The sequence below is a fragment of the Brachyhypopomus gauderio genome, chromosome 15, assembly GCF_052324685.1.
Source record: "Brachyhypopomus gauderio isolate BG-103 chromosome 15, BGAUD_0.2, whole genome shotgun sequence".
In the NCBI taxonomy this organism is placed as follows: Eukaryota; Metazoa; Chordata; class Actinopteri; order Gymnotiformes; family Hypopomidae; genus Brachyhypopomus; species Brachyhypopomus gauderio.
In genome coordinates, this window is record NC_135225.1 from 11,284,784 (window position 1) to 11,300,892 (window position 16,109).

Here is a 16,109-nt window from a genome sequence, read left to right on the forward strand (position 1 = left end):
ACACACACACACACAGTACATTGCTTGCACAGTTGATGTAGAACCCCTGCTTCACTGGAAACCTTGTGACCTTGTGTACTGCACTGGAATTGGTGTACTGCTTTCCCTCTGTCTCTGTCTCTGTCTCTCTCTCTGTGTCTGTGTGTGTGTCTGTCTGTCTGTCTGTCTGTCTGTCTGTCTCTGTATGTCTCCCTCTGTCTGTCTGTCTGTCTCTCTCTCTCTCTCTCTCTCTCTCTCTCTCTCTCTCTCTCTCTCTCTCTCTCAGAGCACAACACAACAATGGTACAAACAAATGTCTTATGCCCCCCAAGGGAATTTCAAGTTACAGTAAAACAATCTATACAACTTAAAATAGAGAATAAATATTAAGCCTAAGCCTAAGTTGACCTAAGATCTTTTTAAAAGTGCAATAAATATTGGAATTGTTGATGTCTCTTGAAAAAATGTCTAAAAAGAATAATGCATTCATTACAGGTAAGAAAGTTCTCTATCTTTAACTGATTCATCTTTGTTTTACCCAATATTCTTAACAGGGTGAGGTCAGAACACCTAAGGCTATAGCAAAATGATTAATTGATTTGCAGCCAACCATTTTATTAATTTTCAAGTACTTTTGAATAACTGTTATCCTTCCTTAGCCAAGATGATGTCTTCCTGCCAGAGACAACCAGAGTTTTGGCCGGTACAGACCATTACTTCTGTGAAATAATTAAACCAATTGTCACAATGGCCCCAAATCATCAAAAGTTGTTTGCCATATTTTACATTTTACATGCCCTTCTTACAAAATGTCATCCTCTTCATATGCCGAATGCGTTTGAAATCTCTGAGTGAAAATAGAACAAAAACACACAACTACATGGTCACAACTGATAGCACCTGCTTTCAGTGAAAGCCATAACAATTCTTTTTCAAATAACAGGCAACCTGTGTTCAGACAAAATAGGATTATTCTTCTTGCTTCTTTAATGTGTCACTTGCTTTGCACCCATTAAGATCAACAATGGTTTGTCAGTAGATATCTGCTCCATTGTAAACAAGGGGGGGAACACATTTATGTGAAACAAAATCAAATAACACAAGATTAAGTATATCTGAAGTGTTTTTCTTGTTTCATTGCATTTGAGAAGATCATTTTGAGACAAAGACTTTTCAGTTAAAACAGCAGAAAATTGAAATAAGGACAACAATTCAGTCTTGTCTTTTCACACATAGTGCAATTATGCAACATAGAGTCTGGCACAACACACAGAATTAACAGAATCTCCAAGGAACACTAAATTGGCATATGGCCCATCTAAAGGAACACTAAAGGAACACTAATTTGGCATGTGGCCCATGTAAACAATCCCCTAGTTAGGTCTTCAGAATGGCTGTAAGATCTCTGCTCTATATTATGTAGACTTCTGAGGAAGTGAACATGCCGCTGCTCACCAGGCACGACACAGTGGGCTCAGCGTGTGATACTACAAAATGTCCTAACTGCCTTCTGACTCTCCTCATATCACACCGCAGTGATCCTGAAGTGCAGCTTAGCTGTCCAGACATTTTGATGTTTGTATGATCTTTTCACTCAGGGCTTCACATGAGTGTATTTCACTCAAATAGTTAGTGAATAATATAGAATTATTTGCAGTAATTGTAAATAATAGTGTACAATCCTGAAACTGCATGCTGCATTGCTGTTACACTGCAGTGGTGTCAATGCTATGTGAAATATTACTTACACTGTAAAGTCTTTATGAAGAATGAGATTATGTTGGCATGGTGCAATCAAAGCCACTCTCACTGTTCTGGGAGGTGGAGAGGTATTGCGTAACAAATGCCAATAGGGCCGTGGACAGGAACAGCATTGCTCTGATGTCTTTAGTAGCAGAAGAGTCGGCTGTTTCCATGGTGACAAGACCATCCTGCAAGATCTACTCTGGTAAATCACATACATTTTAATCATCTCAATTAGGCACGATTTGTTAAAATGTCCATAAAAAAACAAATTTTGCAGTGCATTTCGAAACAGCATTAGTATTACGATATGGTAGAAACATGAAACTGCAATTAATAGACAGTTCGTATGTTTTCATGTAAAACTTGAAAAAAACCAGTGTTATGTCCATTCTCGTGTGACAAGGAAGATTGGTTTCATGGATATGTAATATGCCAGTCTATTCAAATGGATAGAAGAGTTACGGTATATTTGAACTCCACGCCTTAGCAGACCTAAGATCCCAAGAAGTACCATGGTGAAAACGGTCCAGTTGCATCAATGGTATTGGTAGCAAAATATGTAAAATAGATGATTTTCAAAAAGCCAGGTTATAAATAGTTGATATAAAAATGAAACATGATGCTAATTCCCAATCTGTTTATGAGATAAACTGATAAAATACAGGAAAATGAATCCGAATAGGACCTGTTTCACTCAGGATGGACCGAAGCCATTATGTCTTACCTGCAGCAAATTTGTGATTGGCAGCGAGCCGACGCGACCGGACAGAATGTTCTCTGCTAATGGACAGTGAAATGGCCACAAATAAATACAAGCTTAATCTGCGATCCCTGCTCCAATTTTTGTTGAGCCACTCGGCATTAGCGCACACTTCAGCAGTGTCTCTCGGAGGAATAGGACCGAGTTCCAGAGAGCTGTTCTGCAGCGTTTGGTTCATTATCTGGAGGGTTGTGTGTCACGGAGGTCATGTTTTATCCACCCTCTCCACGTACCAGCTGCTGGGGTCCATGTGCTGCAGAAATGTGTAATCAGCTTCGGAAAGTCAAATTGTGGGCTTATGCTCTGTTGATTTCACTGACTCGGCACACCAGAAGCAGACCGGTTCTGAATCTCTGCGTGATGTGGCTTTGGCCGTTTGGGTGTGTAGAATAACTGCCTGTGAAAAGCTTGTCCTTGCTGTATTTTATTGACCAGGACAAGTGTGATGTGATGTGTGTGGCAGCTGGAACACAAGCAGAACCAAGATTTTATGAGAACCAATATAGCAGGTTTCAGAAGGGGACAGTTTTGTAGAAATGCTGTGTCATTTATTGAGGAATTTAAATTTCATGTGCACCGCCTGTTAATAAAAAATTCTATTGTGATGTATAAAGCAAGATGTTTTGGGGTGCTTGTTGGCATTTTTACTTTAAAAAGAGAAAAACAGCAGTAAGCATAAAATAAATGGTTCAACTCTAAGTAGACATACAAGACCAGGTATTCTACATCTAGTCATCTACTTCTATGTCTAGACATAGCACAGTAATAAAGTGTTTTAATGAAGGTGTCACTGATGGACATTTAAATGTTGGCAATTAAAATACTGAAAATCATAGAACATTGTGCTTTCTACATTTTACTCCATAGTCATTTTTCTAGAGACACGTTTCCTACCATGTTCATCCATTAAATAAAAAGAACTTGTTACAGTTTTCAAGATAAAAGGCAGGAATATTTTCTTCCCACCAACTATCCATTAGAAAAGACTTGTACGCCAGGAGAATTTATGGGCGGATTGTTTGCTTAGATTTTAAGCAGTGCTCATGCTCTTGCTGAGACATTACCATTCCTTTTTTAGACAAACGTTTATCTACAAGACGTGTTATTTAAAGTGAACATTTTCATCTTCTTTCCTTGACACAAAACAAATTGGTTGGACTAAAATGAACTTTTTTTTTACATCAACATTGCTTTGGACTTCAGTTGAAGACTGGATTAATTTTCACATAAACTGCTTGTTATCACAAATCATCTTAATCAATACAGGGTTATTGTTGTTGAAAATGCAAAGCTTAATTTTTGAATCATTTTGCATTAGTGGTCAGTTGGTTTTTGTCATCCCCCAGCGCAACAGCAAAACATATATACATACAGCATAGAGTATATATATAGCTTTAAATGTAACATAAATCATATCAAAATCATGTACTTTTAAACATTTGATCAGTACATTGTGAGGGACTTGAGGGTTATGAAGGAGAATATCAAAAGATAACCTTGTGAGGTTCTACACAGTCTTCAAGGAGTCTGTCTGGTATAAAAATGCAGGTTCAGGTCAAAATTACAGTCCACATTTGAGTGGCTGTCTCTTGCTTCATCTTTATTTTGAGACATCATAGAATATCAACAACACTTACAAATTGTGAACAGGTGTTTGGAATATTGGTCGTGCCATTTTTGTCATCACAATAGTTTTTTTCACTAGCTGATGTTCACGATTAAACGCAAACGCAAATGATTCTGTTTTCTTTAAGCCTACAGTACACTCAACCCAGTGCCTTTTGTTTAGAATTGTGTGTCAGAAATGTAGGTTTCTGTAATGGCGGCAAGGAGGCAGTGAGGGGCACGTACAGCTTTATTCACCATAGCAACACAACACAACAGTGAGTGCAAAGGGAAAAAAAGGTGAAATAGAAGTAATTCTTGTAGCATTGAAGCAGCATTGAAGTCTGAAGCATGATAAATCTGGCACAAGATAAGTCTGAAGCAGTGGTAAATCTGGTAAGTCTCACACAGTGTTACGCAGTGGTAATTCTGACACAATGGTAAGTCTGAAGCAGTAGTAAGTCTGAAGCAGTGGCTAATCTGACTCTGTGAAAAGTCTGAACCAGTGTTAGGTCTGAAGCCGTGGTAAGTCTCATAGCATCATAGCGATTCTCATGCGCATAGCAAGGAGCAATGGGCAGCACTGGTACAGAGAACCAGTGGGCATATATAGAGGGGAAAGCCAGGCACGGACGTAATTTGGGGGGGGGGGGGTTCATGTGGGGGGACATGTCCCCCCCCCCCAAATTACATCCGTGCCTGGCTTTCCCCTCTATATATTGGTCGTGCCAATACTTTTTCAAAAGTCGGTGTTGTCCCCCCCCCCCCCCCCCCCCCCCCCCCCCCCCCCCCCCGTTTTTACGGTTAAAACCAAATATTTAAATAGCGACGAATCCATATCCCCCCCACTTTTTATTACAAAATTACGTCCATGAAGCCAGGGATAGGTACACAGGATAATCAGGTGATTGGGGCGAGGCAGGTGTGGTGGCGTGTGTGCGTGTGTGCGTGTGTGCCTGCGTTTTAGTGCGCATGTATGTTTGAATGAGTGGCTCTCTGGGGTCCAAGTACGTCATGACAGACAGACACACAGACAGACAGATGTACCCACCAGTTTTGAATTTGCTTATAATATTTTGGTAAATATAGTGAATGCAAACCAGACATGGAAAATGTCAATACAAATCTTTATAATCAACACAGATGTTGTAATTGGTATTTTTTGAATTACAAAATTCAAACTACATTTGCCTTTGCAAACTGCCTTTACCAGGACACTGTATCATAGGACAACATATAGAATAAATAGGTTTGTTGTTCTTTGGTGTTGAAAGTGTTAAATGTGCCATTATCACCATATATTTGCTGTTGAAATGATTTGTTTACACCCCAAGAGTTATTATACCAAGAACAGCAGGGACCATGTGGCAGATGCTATATGCACTTTGAATACCTGAGTCTCTCATTCCTCAGGCTCAATAGACAGCTGGGGAGGGGTTTAGCACCAGACAGGGCCTTTCAGATGGCAGCACAACACTTGCAGTCAGCACATGCCACTCAACAGGAATAAATCCAGAATGATTTTGCAGTTAAGTGCATTTTTGATTACATCACTGGAGCAGAGCTAGAACCACATCTTACCTCTTCTATAAAGGGTCTGGTTACAGGATTTACCTGCAACTGTCTGCTATACATTCATATTCTGCGAAGCAAAATACAGTTGCATTTACTTGTCAAACATCAATAAGATATAGCCTCATACTTGTGAATATTCAGTGCGGGATTCTGACGCAGTAAGTGAGAAAGTGTGAAAAGGACCCTTCACCCCACCCCCGCAATCACCACCACTACCACATCCTATTATAGGCCTGCAGGAACTGCAGTAGCGCAGCACATAGGATGTATCAGTGGGCAGATACTGTAGTAGCCAGAGAGAAGAGGGGAAAGCCGTGATGACCCCATTATGGCTCCAGTACAGCTGATAACCTCAACAATTTCAGCCATCTGGACATAGAATAAAATACTTGGGCTCCATCATTTCTTGCCTAGTCTGTCACTTACAGCTAAGGGTGCCTCAAAGAAGCAAAAAGGTTTCTACCATCTTTTCATCTTGCTGCAAAGCATCAAACAAAACAACACATTCTGAAAGCAAAGAAAGATTTGGCAGCAGGTACCTTCATAATTTTTGTTGGATTTGTTATGACATACATAAAAAGATGTAACCTCGGACATGACCGGTTTATTATGGTAGGCTTCTGTTTAAACTCCAGCACACCTTGGAAGGGTATAGGTGCTCTGAATTTATCCAGTGCCTTCCTAAACTATTGGCAAGATATGTAAAAAATGGCGTGAGGCTGTGTGATTTGTTACAAGATTAACTGCCACTGGTTCCTTCTGGTCTGGGCTGTGACATACTTCCCATCATGAGATCCTGAGAGGGAGCATGGCTGTTGGAACTGTATCCTGAACTGAACTGAACTGTATCCTGACCAGACACATACACAGAACCACGTCTGGGTTCTTCTGGGGTTTTTTTTGGGTTTGAAACAACAGGCACCTCATGTCACCCCCGACATTAAGAGCAGCTTGTGCTGCATTCGTGGACGAGCCTGTGAGGACCAAGTCCTTTCACCTTCACTCTGGCCAGCAGGCGGGACCACAGCATCAGCTCCTCACAGAGAGGAAAACTCAAACACAACAGGAGCTGTAAAACTCTAAGGACTCGTTTCTCAGGAAAAAAAATCAACCAATGACTTTGACACAAAGATCCTCTTCACGTACACATTAAAGGAACCGCTGCAGTATTCCTCTGATACTAACCATGTATAAAATATCAGTAGATTAATTCTGTAACTGTGGTGATTAAACCCCAGTAGTTTCAGCTCAGCTGTCTTCTTCAACTGTGATATGCAAATGAGCTACACATTTTCCATCTCAGCATGTCTGGCACCAGGCTGCATCAGATATGCACACTCTGTTACTCCCTGTATGTATATCATTTCAAAGCAGTCACCAACAGCCAACAGATAGAGGGCTTTCCTAAAAGACCTAGTGCTCTGGAAAGCACTGTAATTCAATCATGGAGACAGCACCCTGAATACACAGAAACACATTGGGAACGAATAAAGCATAACTAAAAGCTTGTGATTAAAGTTGCCTTTGATATTATATCTTATATTTGGACAATATTGATGTAGTTTTCTAGAAATTACAGAAATCCATGATCCAAAGATGTACACAAATTGAAAAGCTCAAGCAAAGCACTTTCTGAAGAAACACAGAAACACGTTGGAACACGTATGTCTTCATTATTCACATCTGGGTCCTAAGTTGGGTCTCTTGATTTGTAGGTAGGACTGTAGCTGCAATACACAGCCAGCGGCAAGAGCCTTGTTCAATATTTTATGTGTCCTGGGAAGATACTTATAATTCTGTAAACAGACACAAAACATTTGGTAGCATGTGGGTACAAAATATTCAGTGTTGAAAATATTTCTTTTGTGTATTTTTCTTTTTGTTTTTTTTTTCTGAGTAGTTTACAGCTGTGCTGGGGGATAAAGTATACATACAGCTGCGGGAATTTATGAAAAATAATATTGCATGTTTACAGTGCAAATTACCAAAACAAAAACAAAAAATGCAGCACATGTAGCAGAGCACGAGCTGCTTTGATGTGGGTTTAGTAACCACAAATGCTTGAATGAGCAAAACATTTGAAAGCAAACCCTGTGGCTGAGAACGTTAGTGAATTCTCAAATGCACTCACACACACACACACACACACACACACACACACACACACACACACACACACACACACACACACACACACACACACAGATACAGACACAGATACAGACACTCCTGCAGTTATAAGAGATTGATGACTCCCTGTTGAATCAATCTCATGATTCAACACATTGATTAACCTGGAGGTTAGAGAGGATATTGGTGTGTTATGTTGTTTTTCCTGAGTTATTAATTAAAATATTGTCATTAATAATATCATTTCAATAACTAATTTAAATGCATTTAGAAAATATTTCTGTTCTTTTGAATATATGCTTGCTATCAGTATGTTTAGAAACACATTTGTCATCTCGTTGCTCTTGAATTATTAACTTATCTCCAATTATTTCCTGTAATTCTGTTTCCCACCATGATGAACTGTCACCTGAAGGAAGAGGAAGATGAAAATGCCTAAACAGCTGATGATGTTTGCATAATAATGAGGTTGGAAAACTGTTTGTATCTCAGGCTATAGTACAACATCCTGATACAAGAAATAAAAAAGACAAATGAACTGTTGAATCATCTTTCATCATTTTCCCAAATTAATACTTGTTTACATTTATAGCAAACCATATGGTGCCTTCCACCCAGAATGTCTGTTTCCAGCTGGTAAATGTGTTCATAGATCTATAATGGTATGACTTGCCATCTTTTATGAGTCATTGAATCTGAAGATTGCTTTACCTAGCTGTATTATAGCCAAGGACAATGACTCACACACACACACACGCACACACACACACACACACACACACACAAACACACACACACACACACACACACACACACACACACACACACACACACACACACACACACACACACACGCACGCATAGACGCACATTGCATGTATAATATAGGACATTGCAAATGTAATTTTAGAAACATTATGTTTCTCTGGAAACCTTGTATACTATACTGACATTTTTACTATATCACTTTTTTGAGAGAGAGACTGAGAGAGAGCGAGAGAGAGAGAGAGAGAGAGAGGAGAGGGATGTGCCAGTTGGAACAATTATAGTTTCCATTTACAGACCAAGTATTTGACCAAAGTATTTGATCAGGTTAATTATTGGTTATAAAACAAACCAACCATTTAATCTAACAGCAAAGCCACAAGTCGGACACTCTTGTCACTTCAGAGAATCGGAAGTCAACTCAGACGAACCACAAACAAAACAGAGTGCTATCAAGCTTGTCCAATAAAGAGATAACAGAGCTGTGTCCATATGTTCAACACATTGATGACTTAGTATTCACTATATACAACTATATATCCATCCATCCATTATCTGAACCGCTTAATCCCGCTAGTCGGGGTCACGGGGGGGCTGGAGCCAATCCCAACATCTCCGGGCGAAGGCAGGGTACACCATGGGCAGGTCGCCAGTCCACCGCATGGCCAACACACACGCACGCACTCACACCTACGGGCAATGTAGCATGATCAATCAACCCAACACGCATGTCTTTGGACAGTGGGAGGAAACGAAACCCACGCAGGCACAGGGAGAACATGCAAACTCCACACAGAGCAGCCCAGACCGAGAATCGAACCCAGACCGCATTACATTATACATTAAAGATATATACAAATATATATGTAAAATATGTGTAAGATTGAACCAAGATCAGCCAATAATTCTGGAAGGTAGGGGGACTGGGGGGGCTTTACTCCACCTTCACCTTAAACTCTTCCAGGGGTATAAAGAGGGGTATAAAGTGAAGACTTTAAAATTGATCTGAATAACGGCTAATCAGTGAAAGTCCAGCATCAAGCAATGGAGATCTCTCTTGCTCTCCCACTAGGGGGCGCCACTTAAGACTTTGTGTCACTTTCTATACATGCTAATTTCTATAAATACTAATGGTACATTCTCCATTTTTACAATACCTTATCCTGCATTTGCTATCATATTAGTTATATATCAATCTATTCTGTAACCTACACTGGTCATCGTCTGTGTTGAGCTGTGTATGTTAGGTGTTGGGTTGGTTTCTGTCACCTCTTCTGGGTGTGATCTACTGCTGTGTTCCAGGGTAGGGTGTTGAATTTAGAGTCTGTGCAGCTCTATTACTGTTACTTCCTTTACTGTATTGGGCTGACATGTCAATTTTACACTCATTTCCTGGGAAAATTAATGAATCCAAGCTTCACCTGTTCAGTCTCAGTTGGTGTGCATTTATACACAGTCTAATCATTCTTGAAATAATCATATTAATAACATGATTGGTGCTAAAAATAAACCCTTAATTTAAACATTTCAATCAGAAAAGATAACTGATTGAACCCAATCCGAAAGCAATTTTAACCCAATAGAAAGAGGTGAATAATGCATTAAAAGGTGAAAATTTTGCCTTGAATGTAACTACTTCCACCACCTGAACCTTTGTGTCCTTTCTGCACATTATATTTTATCAGTAGCTCCACTGCTGTGAAGAGCTCAAAACTGAAGTGTTCAGCTAAGGTTTTTAAATCCAAAATGTCAAAACCAGCAGGCTACAACAAGCTTCTAATGTCCAGCAAATAGCCTCTATAATGAGCATGTTTGGTTGATAATTCTAAACGAAGACACATAATAAAAAGAGGCTTATTTACAAATGTCACCAATAAACCTTTACCCGTTTAGTAACTAGTATTAGCTCATTTACAGGCAGTGCTGCACAGCAGTTTGGAGGCACTGTGTTCTGTCCCTTCATGTAAAACTGTTCCGGTTCACACAAGGCAGCATGCGTCTCTGGTAAATGTCCTCTGTCGGTATTTTGACAGCTGTCTTCCTTCAGCTGCCCTTGACCGATCATCTCTGAGCATGTGCGAGCATGGCTGCACTTCCTTCCCAGCGGATCGCCGTTTTCTCTGTTTTAATTAGATGTATTGTAATTACGAAGCCCTCTTCTTCATAAGATGCCACTCGTAGTAACAGGTGAATGAAGATGATAAGAGACTTTTGACTAACCACAAACAAAACTGTTCCCTGTAGCCCCAATGAACTCTGCAGGATAAATGTGTTTCCCCCTGAGTGGAGCACTCTCCCTGCATACTAAAGAGCATTCCTTTTTATCCTGTCTCTTCCATGAGTTTGACAAAAAAGATCACAAATCCAAGCATGGACTTTCAGGCTATGATATCATATTTCACTTCTTCACACTGTTATTCCTGCAGTCAAATGTTCGAGGTGTCTAAAGGACAACAGGAATCTTTCTTTCTGCCTTCAATGGTAAACATCATCAGCTGCACATGTGGTATTATGTTTAATTGTGAAAATTAAACACGTCCTCTCATATTTCTAACATTATCTCTGAGATTGCAGTAAATATGCAAATGTGAATGTGCCATATTTTGTCAATTGTGATTTTTACACCGCAATCGAAATTTGTCCTCCACTTTTAACCCATCTGTGCAGTTAGAACACACACACACACTAGTGATTACTAGGGGGCTGTGGATCACATGTGCCCAGAGCGGTGGGCAGCCCTAGCCCGGCGCCCAGGGAGCAGTTGGGGTTAGGTGCCTTGCTCAAGGGCACCTCAGGCATGGCCTCAGGTCTGGGAATCGAACCCACGACCCTCCGGTCACAAGACCAGTTCCCTACCACCAGGCCATGACTGCCCATGGCCTGGGCAGTCATGTACAGTAACAGTACAGGGTGTCAGTAAACCAAACTGTCAGTTTTTCTTAATTCTCAGACCATCAGGAATCATTTAATGTAGATGTTAAACACCCTAGAAGATTCATGGATTGTAAGATAATGTAAGAAATGCAGTTTAAACCAATATTTACAACCCATTGTAACAAAATACAATTTATTCCACAGTCCTGTGAATATTAATTTGCCAGTTTACATAATTGCTGAAGTATATACTACACACAAAAGATTCAGACATTAAAATCTTGACAAAACCAAATTTTATTCAGCTGAAATTACTCATACAGCCTGTACCTCATATAACTCAACAAGCCACTACATCAATTGTGTCATGGTTGCTTTACGTCTCTAAATGCATGGAAAGATGGGAGTATTCTTTATTATATTATATAGAATAAAGAATACTCCCATCTTTGCACAAGGGTAAGCTGGGTGTCATTAAGGCGTAAGCTGAGAGATCATTCTTGAGTTCTTTTGTTTTGTAAGATTTTGTATCATATAAGAGACACATGTGGATATGTAGATAATTTTAGACACTCAAGCATTAATTAATTACATATTTGTCAGTTAGTCCTGTTTAATCTTAAGAATTGCTTATTAATCTTTTCACTCTTCATAGTCAAATTTAAACATGGAATGGTCTTCCTGATGTACATAGATGTATTGATGTACAGTTTGTACATAGTATATCATGCATATGTTTAAAGTATCTAAGAGTATGTTTTGCTATTCACGTTTCATATCTCAAATCTCAGTTGTAAATTCACATCTGCTATGTATCTCAGAGAAGCGTGAGGATTCAGCAGAAAGCGATGAGGAGGAAACGTGAACAGGGCAGCTGTGAAGCCACTGACATCTCAGATAGTGGCACAGGAGACTGAGCTGTCTGGGGACACGATCAGCTCTGTTGTAATCAGCACACGATTAGCTCTGCAATAACAACAGCACAGTGCATGCACGAGTAGAGTCCTGTGTACAGAATGAAACCCACAAATACATACATCTGTTTTACTAGCATTAGACTTCCATTAAATGACATGATATTACATGGTATAAGGTTGATTCTCTGGCTGACAGAAGGTCATAATGAAAATTATGACCTGGGAACAGATGGTTTATTACCCATTAGTCTAATGAGCCTAATGTTATCAGGCAACATCCCATAATAAAATATTTCAAACATTAGTAGAAGTGTTGAACAGTGTTGGGCAATCCTAACAATATCAAAGCCAATGCTAAAATATCACATGGGCAGGTGTGTGGACACCTTGACACACCACAATTGGTCCACGTCGTTCCAAAAAAAACAACATCAAAACCAGACGCAAACACAAAGCAGATCTGTTTGGAAAAGTAAGTTAGCATAATAAGAATCATTAGTTTCTTGTGCCAGTGCCACACAAAAATAGAGGCATAAAAAGGGTACACTAGATGTGCCAATATGCTGCTCTCACCAGAAGAGCCTCGGTCAATTTCAAACCATTACACTGAAAATGACCTTGTACTTTCCTAGCACTACTGTTTCCACATGGGCTCTGCATTACTTCACTATACACTATTGCAGACTTTCATGTACATATAAACCCACATACCATTTTTTTCAGATATATATATATATATATATATATATATATATATATATATATATATATATATATATATATATATATATATATATATATATATATATATGGTGCTTGCGAAGTTTGCAATCCCTTTAGACCTATGCCATCATCACATTGTAACAAAGCCATAAAAGTAGATAAAGAGAACCAAAGCAAACAAATGAGAAAAATATTAGACACCGTCATTTATTTATTGATGAAAATGATCCAATATTACATATCTGTGAACGTATGTGAAGCTTTTAGCAAATACTTCACAGGTATTCTCACTCAACGAGATGACAATCAGGTGTGAGTGGCCGCCGTTTTATTTACAGAACAGGGATCTAGCAAAGTCTGATCTTCACAACGTTCGTGGAAGTGTCACGTCTGGCTCCGCCCCACCTGTCCATCTTGTGTTCATGTTCTCTTTAGCCCCTCCTTTGTCATGTCTTTACGTATTGGTTACTGATCTGTGTCTGATTGTCTGTGATGGCCCCTGACTGTTATGACTCCTCTTCTCGATTGGCACTAAATAAATCTCACTGTTCACAGCACCTGCATCTACCTGCTCCAAGTCAGTCATTACAGGAAGTGCATCAGGTTACGAATAAAGGACATTTCTGAGGACATCGGAAGAAGAGTTGTTGATGCTTATCAGACTGGAAAAGTTTACAAAACCATCACTAAAGAGACCACAGACAGATTGTGTACAAATGGAGGAAATTCAAGGCCGTTATTTCACTGCCCAGGAGTGGTCGACCAACAAAGGTCATGCCAAGGGCAAAAGGTCAATGTAGAACATTTAGGACTTGTGTGATGATCTGTCAATATAGAACCTTCTGAAGAGTTTACAAACCTTCAAGCTCAGTAGGGATTTCAACTGGGCAGCATTAAAGTAATAATAATGCCTGTATAATTTCCAAATCTACAGTTTGCAGACAAACTATCTAAAGTACATTTGCCTTGGCTAGCTAACACTGATCTATTTTCATTAGCTCTTTTCTGTAAAAAAGAACCTGAATTCTTGCTGAACCTGTCCAATCACAATATAATCACTTGTTCCCATTTAAGCTAAGTTAGATGTTTTGTGACATTCACACTGACACTGACACTACACTCATTCTGACACTCAGTGGGCATAACTGCAGTGACTCCCACTGACTTTGTTGTAATAGGCATACTCTCTGTAGCAGTGGTTTTCAAATCTGGACCTCAAACTCAAATCCAGTGCTGGATTATGTAATCCCTTGTAGTTGACCATCAATGGAATTGTGAAGGAGATGCACAAAAATGTGTCCCAGCATCCTTTGGTGGTCAACTTTCCATTCTATATCAAAACATCCTCAAAACAGCCAATGAAGCACCAATAGGGATTGTAACATCTAGTCCTATTTATCAGTCAAAAATAACACAATGAAAATTTGAATGAACACACATTGAAGTGATTTGACTGATGCTACATAGAGGCTGACTGCAAAGATGTGTCCTAACTGCAAATAGGATGAAATTAATAAGAAAGAACCAGGGTAGAATAACTTGCTGTGACGGGCGGTGTGAGCAACTGAAAAGGAAGCGATCACGCCAAGTCTCAGGGAAAAAGGATGGTTTAATAGAAAGTGTGCAAACCAAAACCCATGCAAAAGATCCAAATTAAGGATATAATGACCAGCGGTCAACTGGTACAAAGACAAGACATATATAGGCAAACAAACGACCCTCAGGTGAGACGGATCACGGGCTCCGCCCACCTGAGGGACGCACATGACGTCACAAAACAACAACAACAGCCGCTGTAGACGGAGGCGGCCGGTAGGGGGCCGCCTCACCGTGACACTTGCTCATTGAGTGTATGTTCAAAGTGCTTTTAATATAGTATATGGTTCATCTCAGTCTACACAGATATCCTTACTATATAAATATAAATATTCCTGACTTGAGTCATTACCTGTGCAAAGTATTTCCCTTTGTGATTTCACTGCCATTATTGTTTGTGAATGATTCAGGCTTCATCATAATATTACTTAAAAGGGTATATCTAACATATGATCAAAATGTGGGCTAAAAACGTATTTTATATTAAGTGTAAGAGAAGAAAACTAATTTGGGGGTTCAATATTAGCAATAAATACAGGTTTACACTCAATTATTGATGCAAAAATTTTAAAAGTGTTATATTAAAACAATTCTTCAGTAACAAAAATGTATAGCTTAAATTAATCCTGAAAAACCCTTTGCTGAGTTTGCAGCCTACAGGAGGTGTTGAGTAATTCGTCCTGTCCAGGGTGTACTGTTCCACCCCAGACTCTACAACTTCTACAAGTGATTTAAAGGTGAAAGCTGCTGACAGCTATTGTAAGTCCTTTTTTCAATTTATTGGGTCACAATGAGTTTAGCCTTGGGCATGCAGAAAACCTCTGAAACTGCCAAAGTCCATTTCAAAACTTTAGAGCTTAGTAAATTCAGATAATGTACACATCAAGTATTATTTATAAAACATTTTCATAATATTAATATAAGACCCGAGTATGATGAGAGCTTTACACATATAATGGAATTAGACATAAGTACAAAAATAGGTCATTGCAAATTCACCGGAATAAGGAAATTTGAAGGAATATCCCTAATGTAAACTCCCCTTGAAGCATAAACCCTGACTTCATGATACTGATTATAGTCTTAATCACAACAGAGTAGGCCATTCTATGAAATAGTGTAGTTATAGAATTGACCACATAAGCTATCATAAAGTACTGTAATACGGACACCATCTGAATCAAATTTGAATATGATCTTGAAATTTAGTTTTTAAGTTTCTCAGTATAAATCTAAGCAGTGTTAATACAACTGAAAGGCATGTCCTATTCGAAGGATCGAGATAACTCTCATGGACATCATTTTTATTCAACTTCCAAGGTTATAAAAAGAAAGAAACAAGCAGGAAATGTTTCTTTTCATTGTTTCCATTATTTTATGATCAGAAATGAAAATACAAAGAAATCAATAACATTTTTGTGTACATTGATAACATTTAA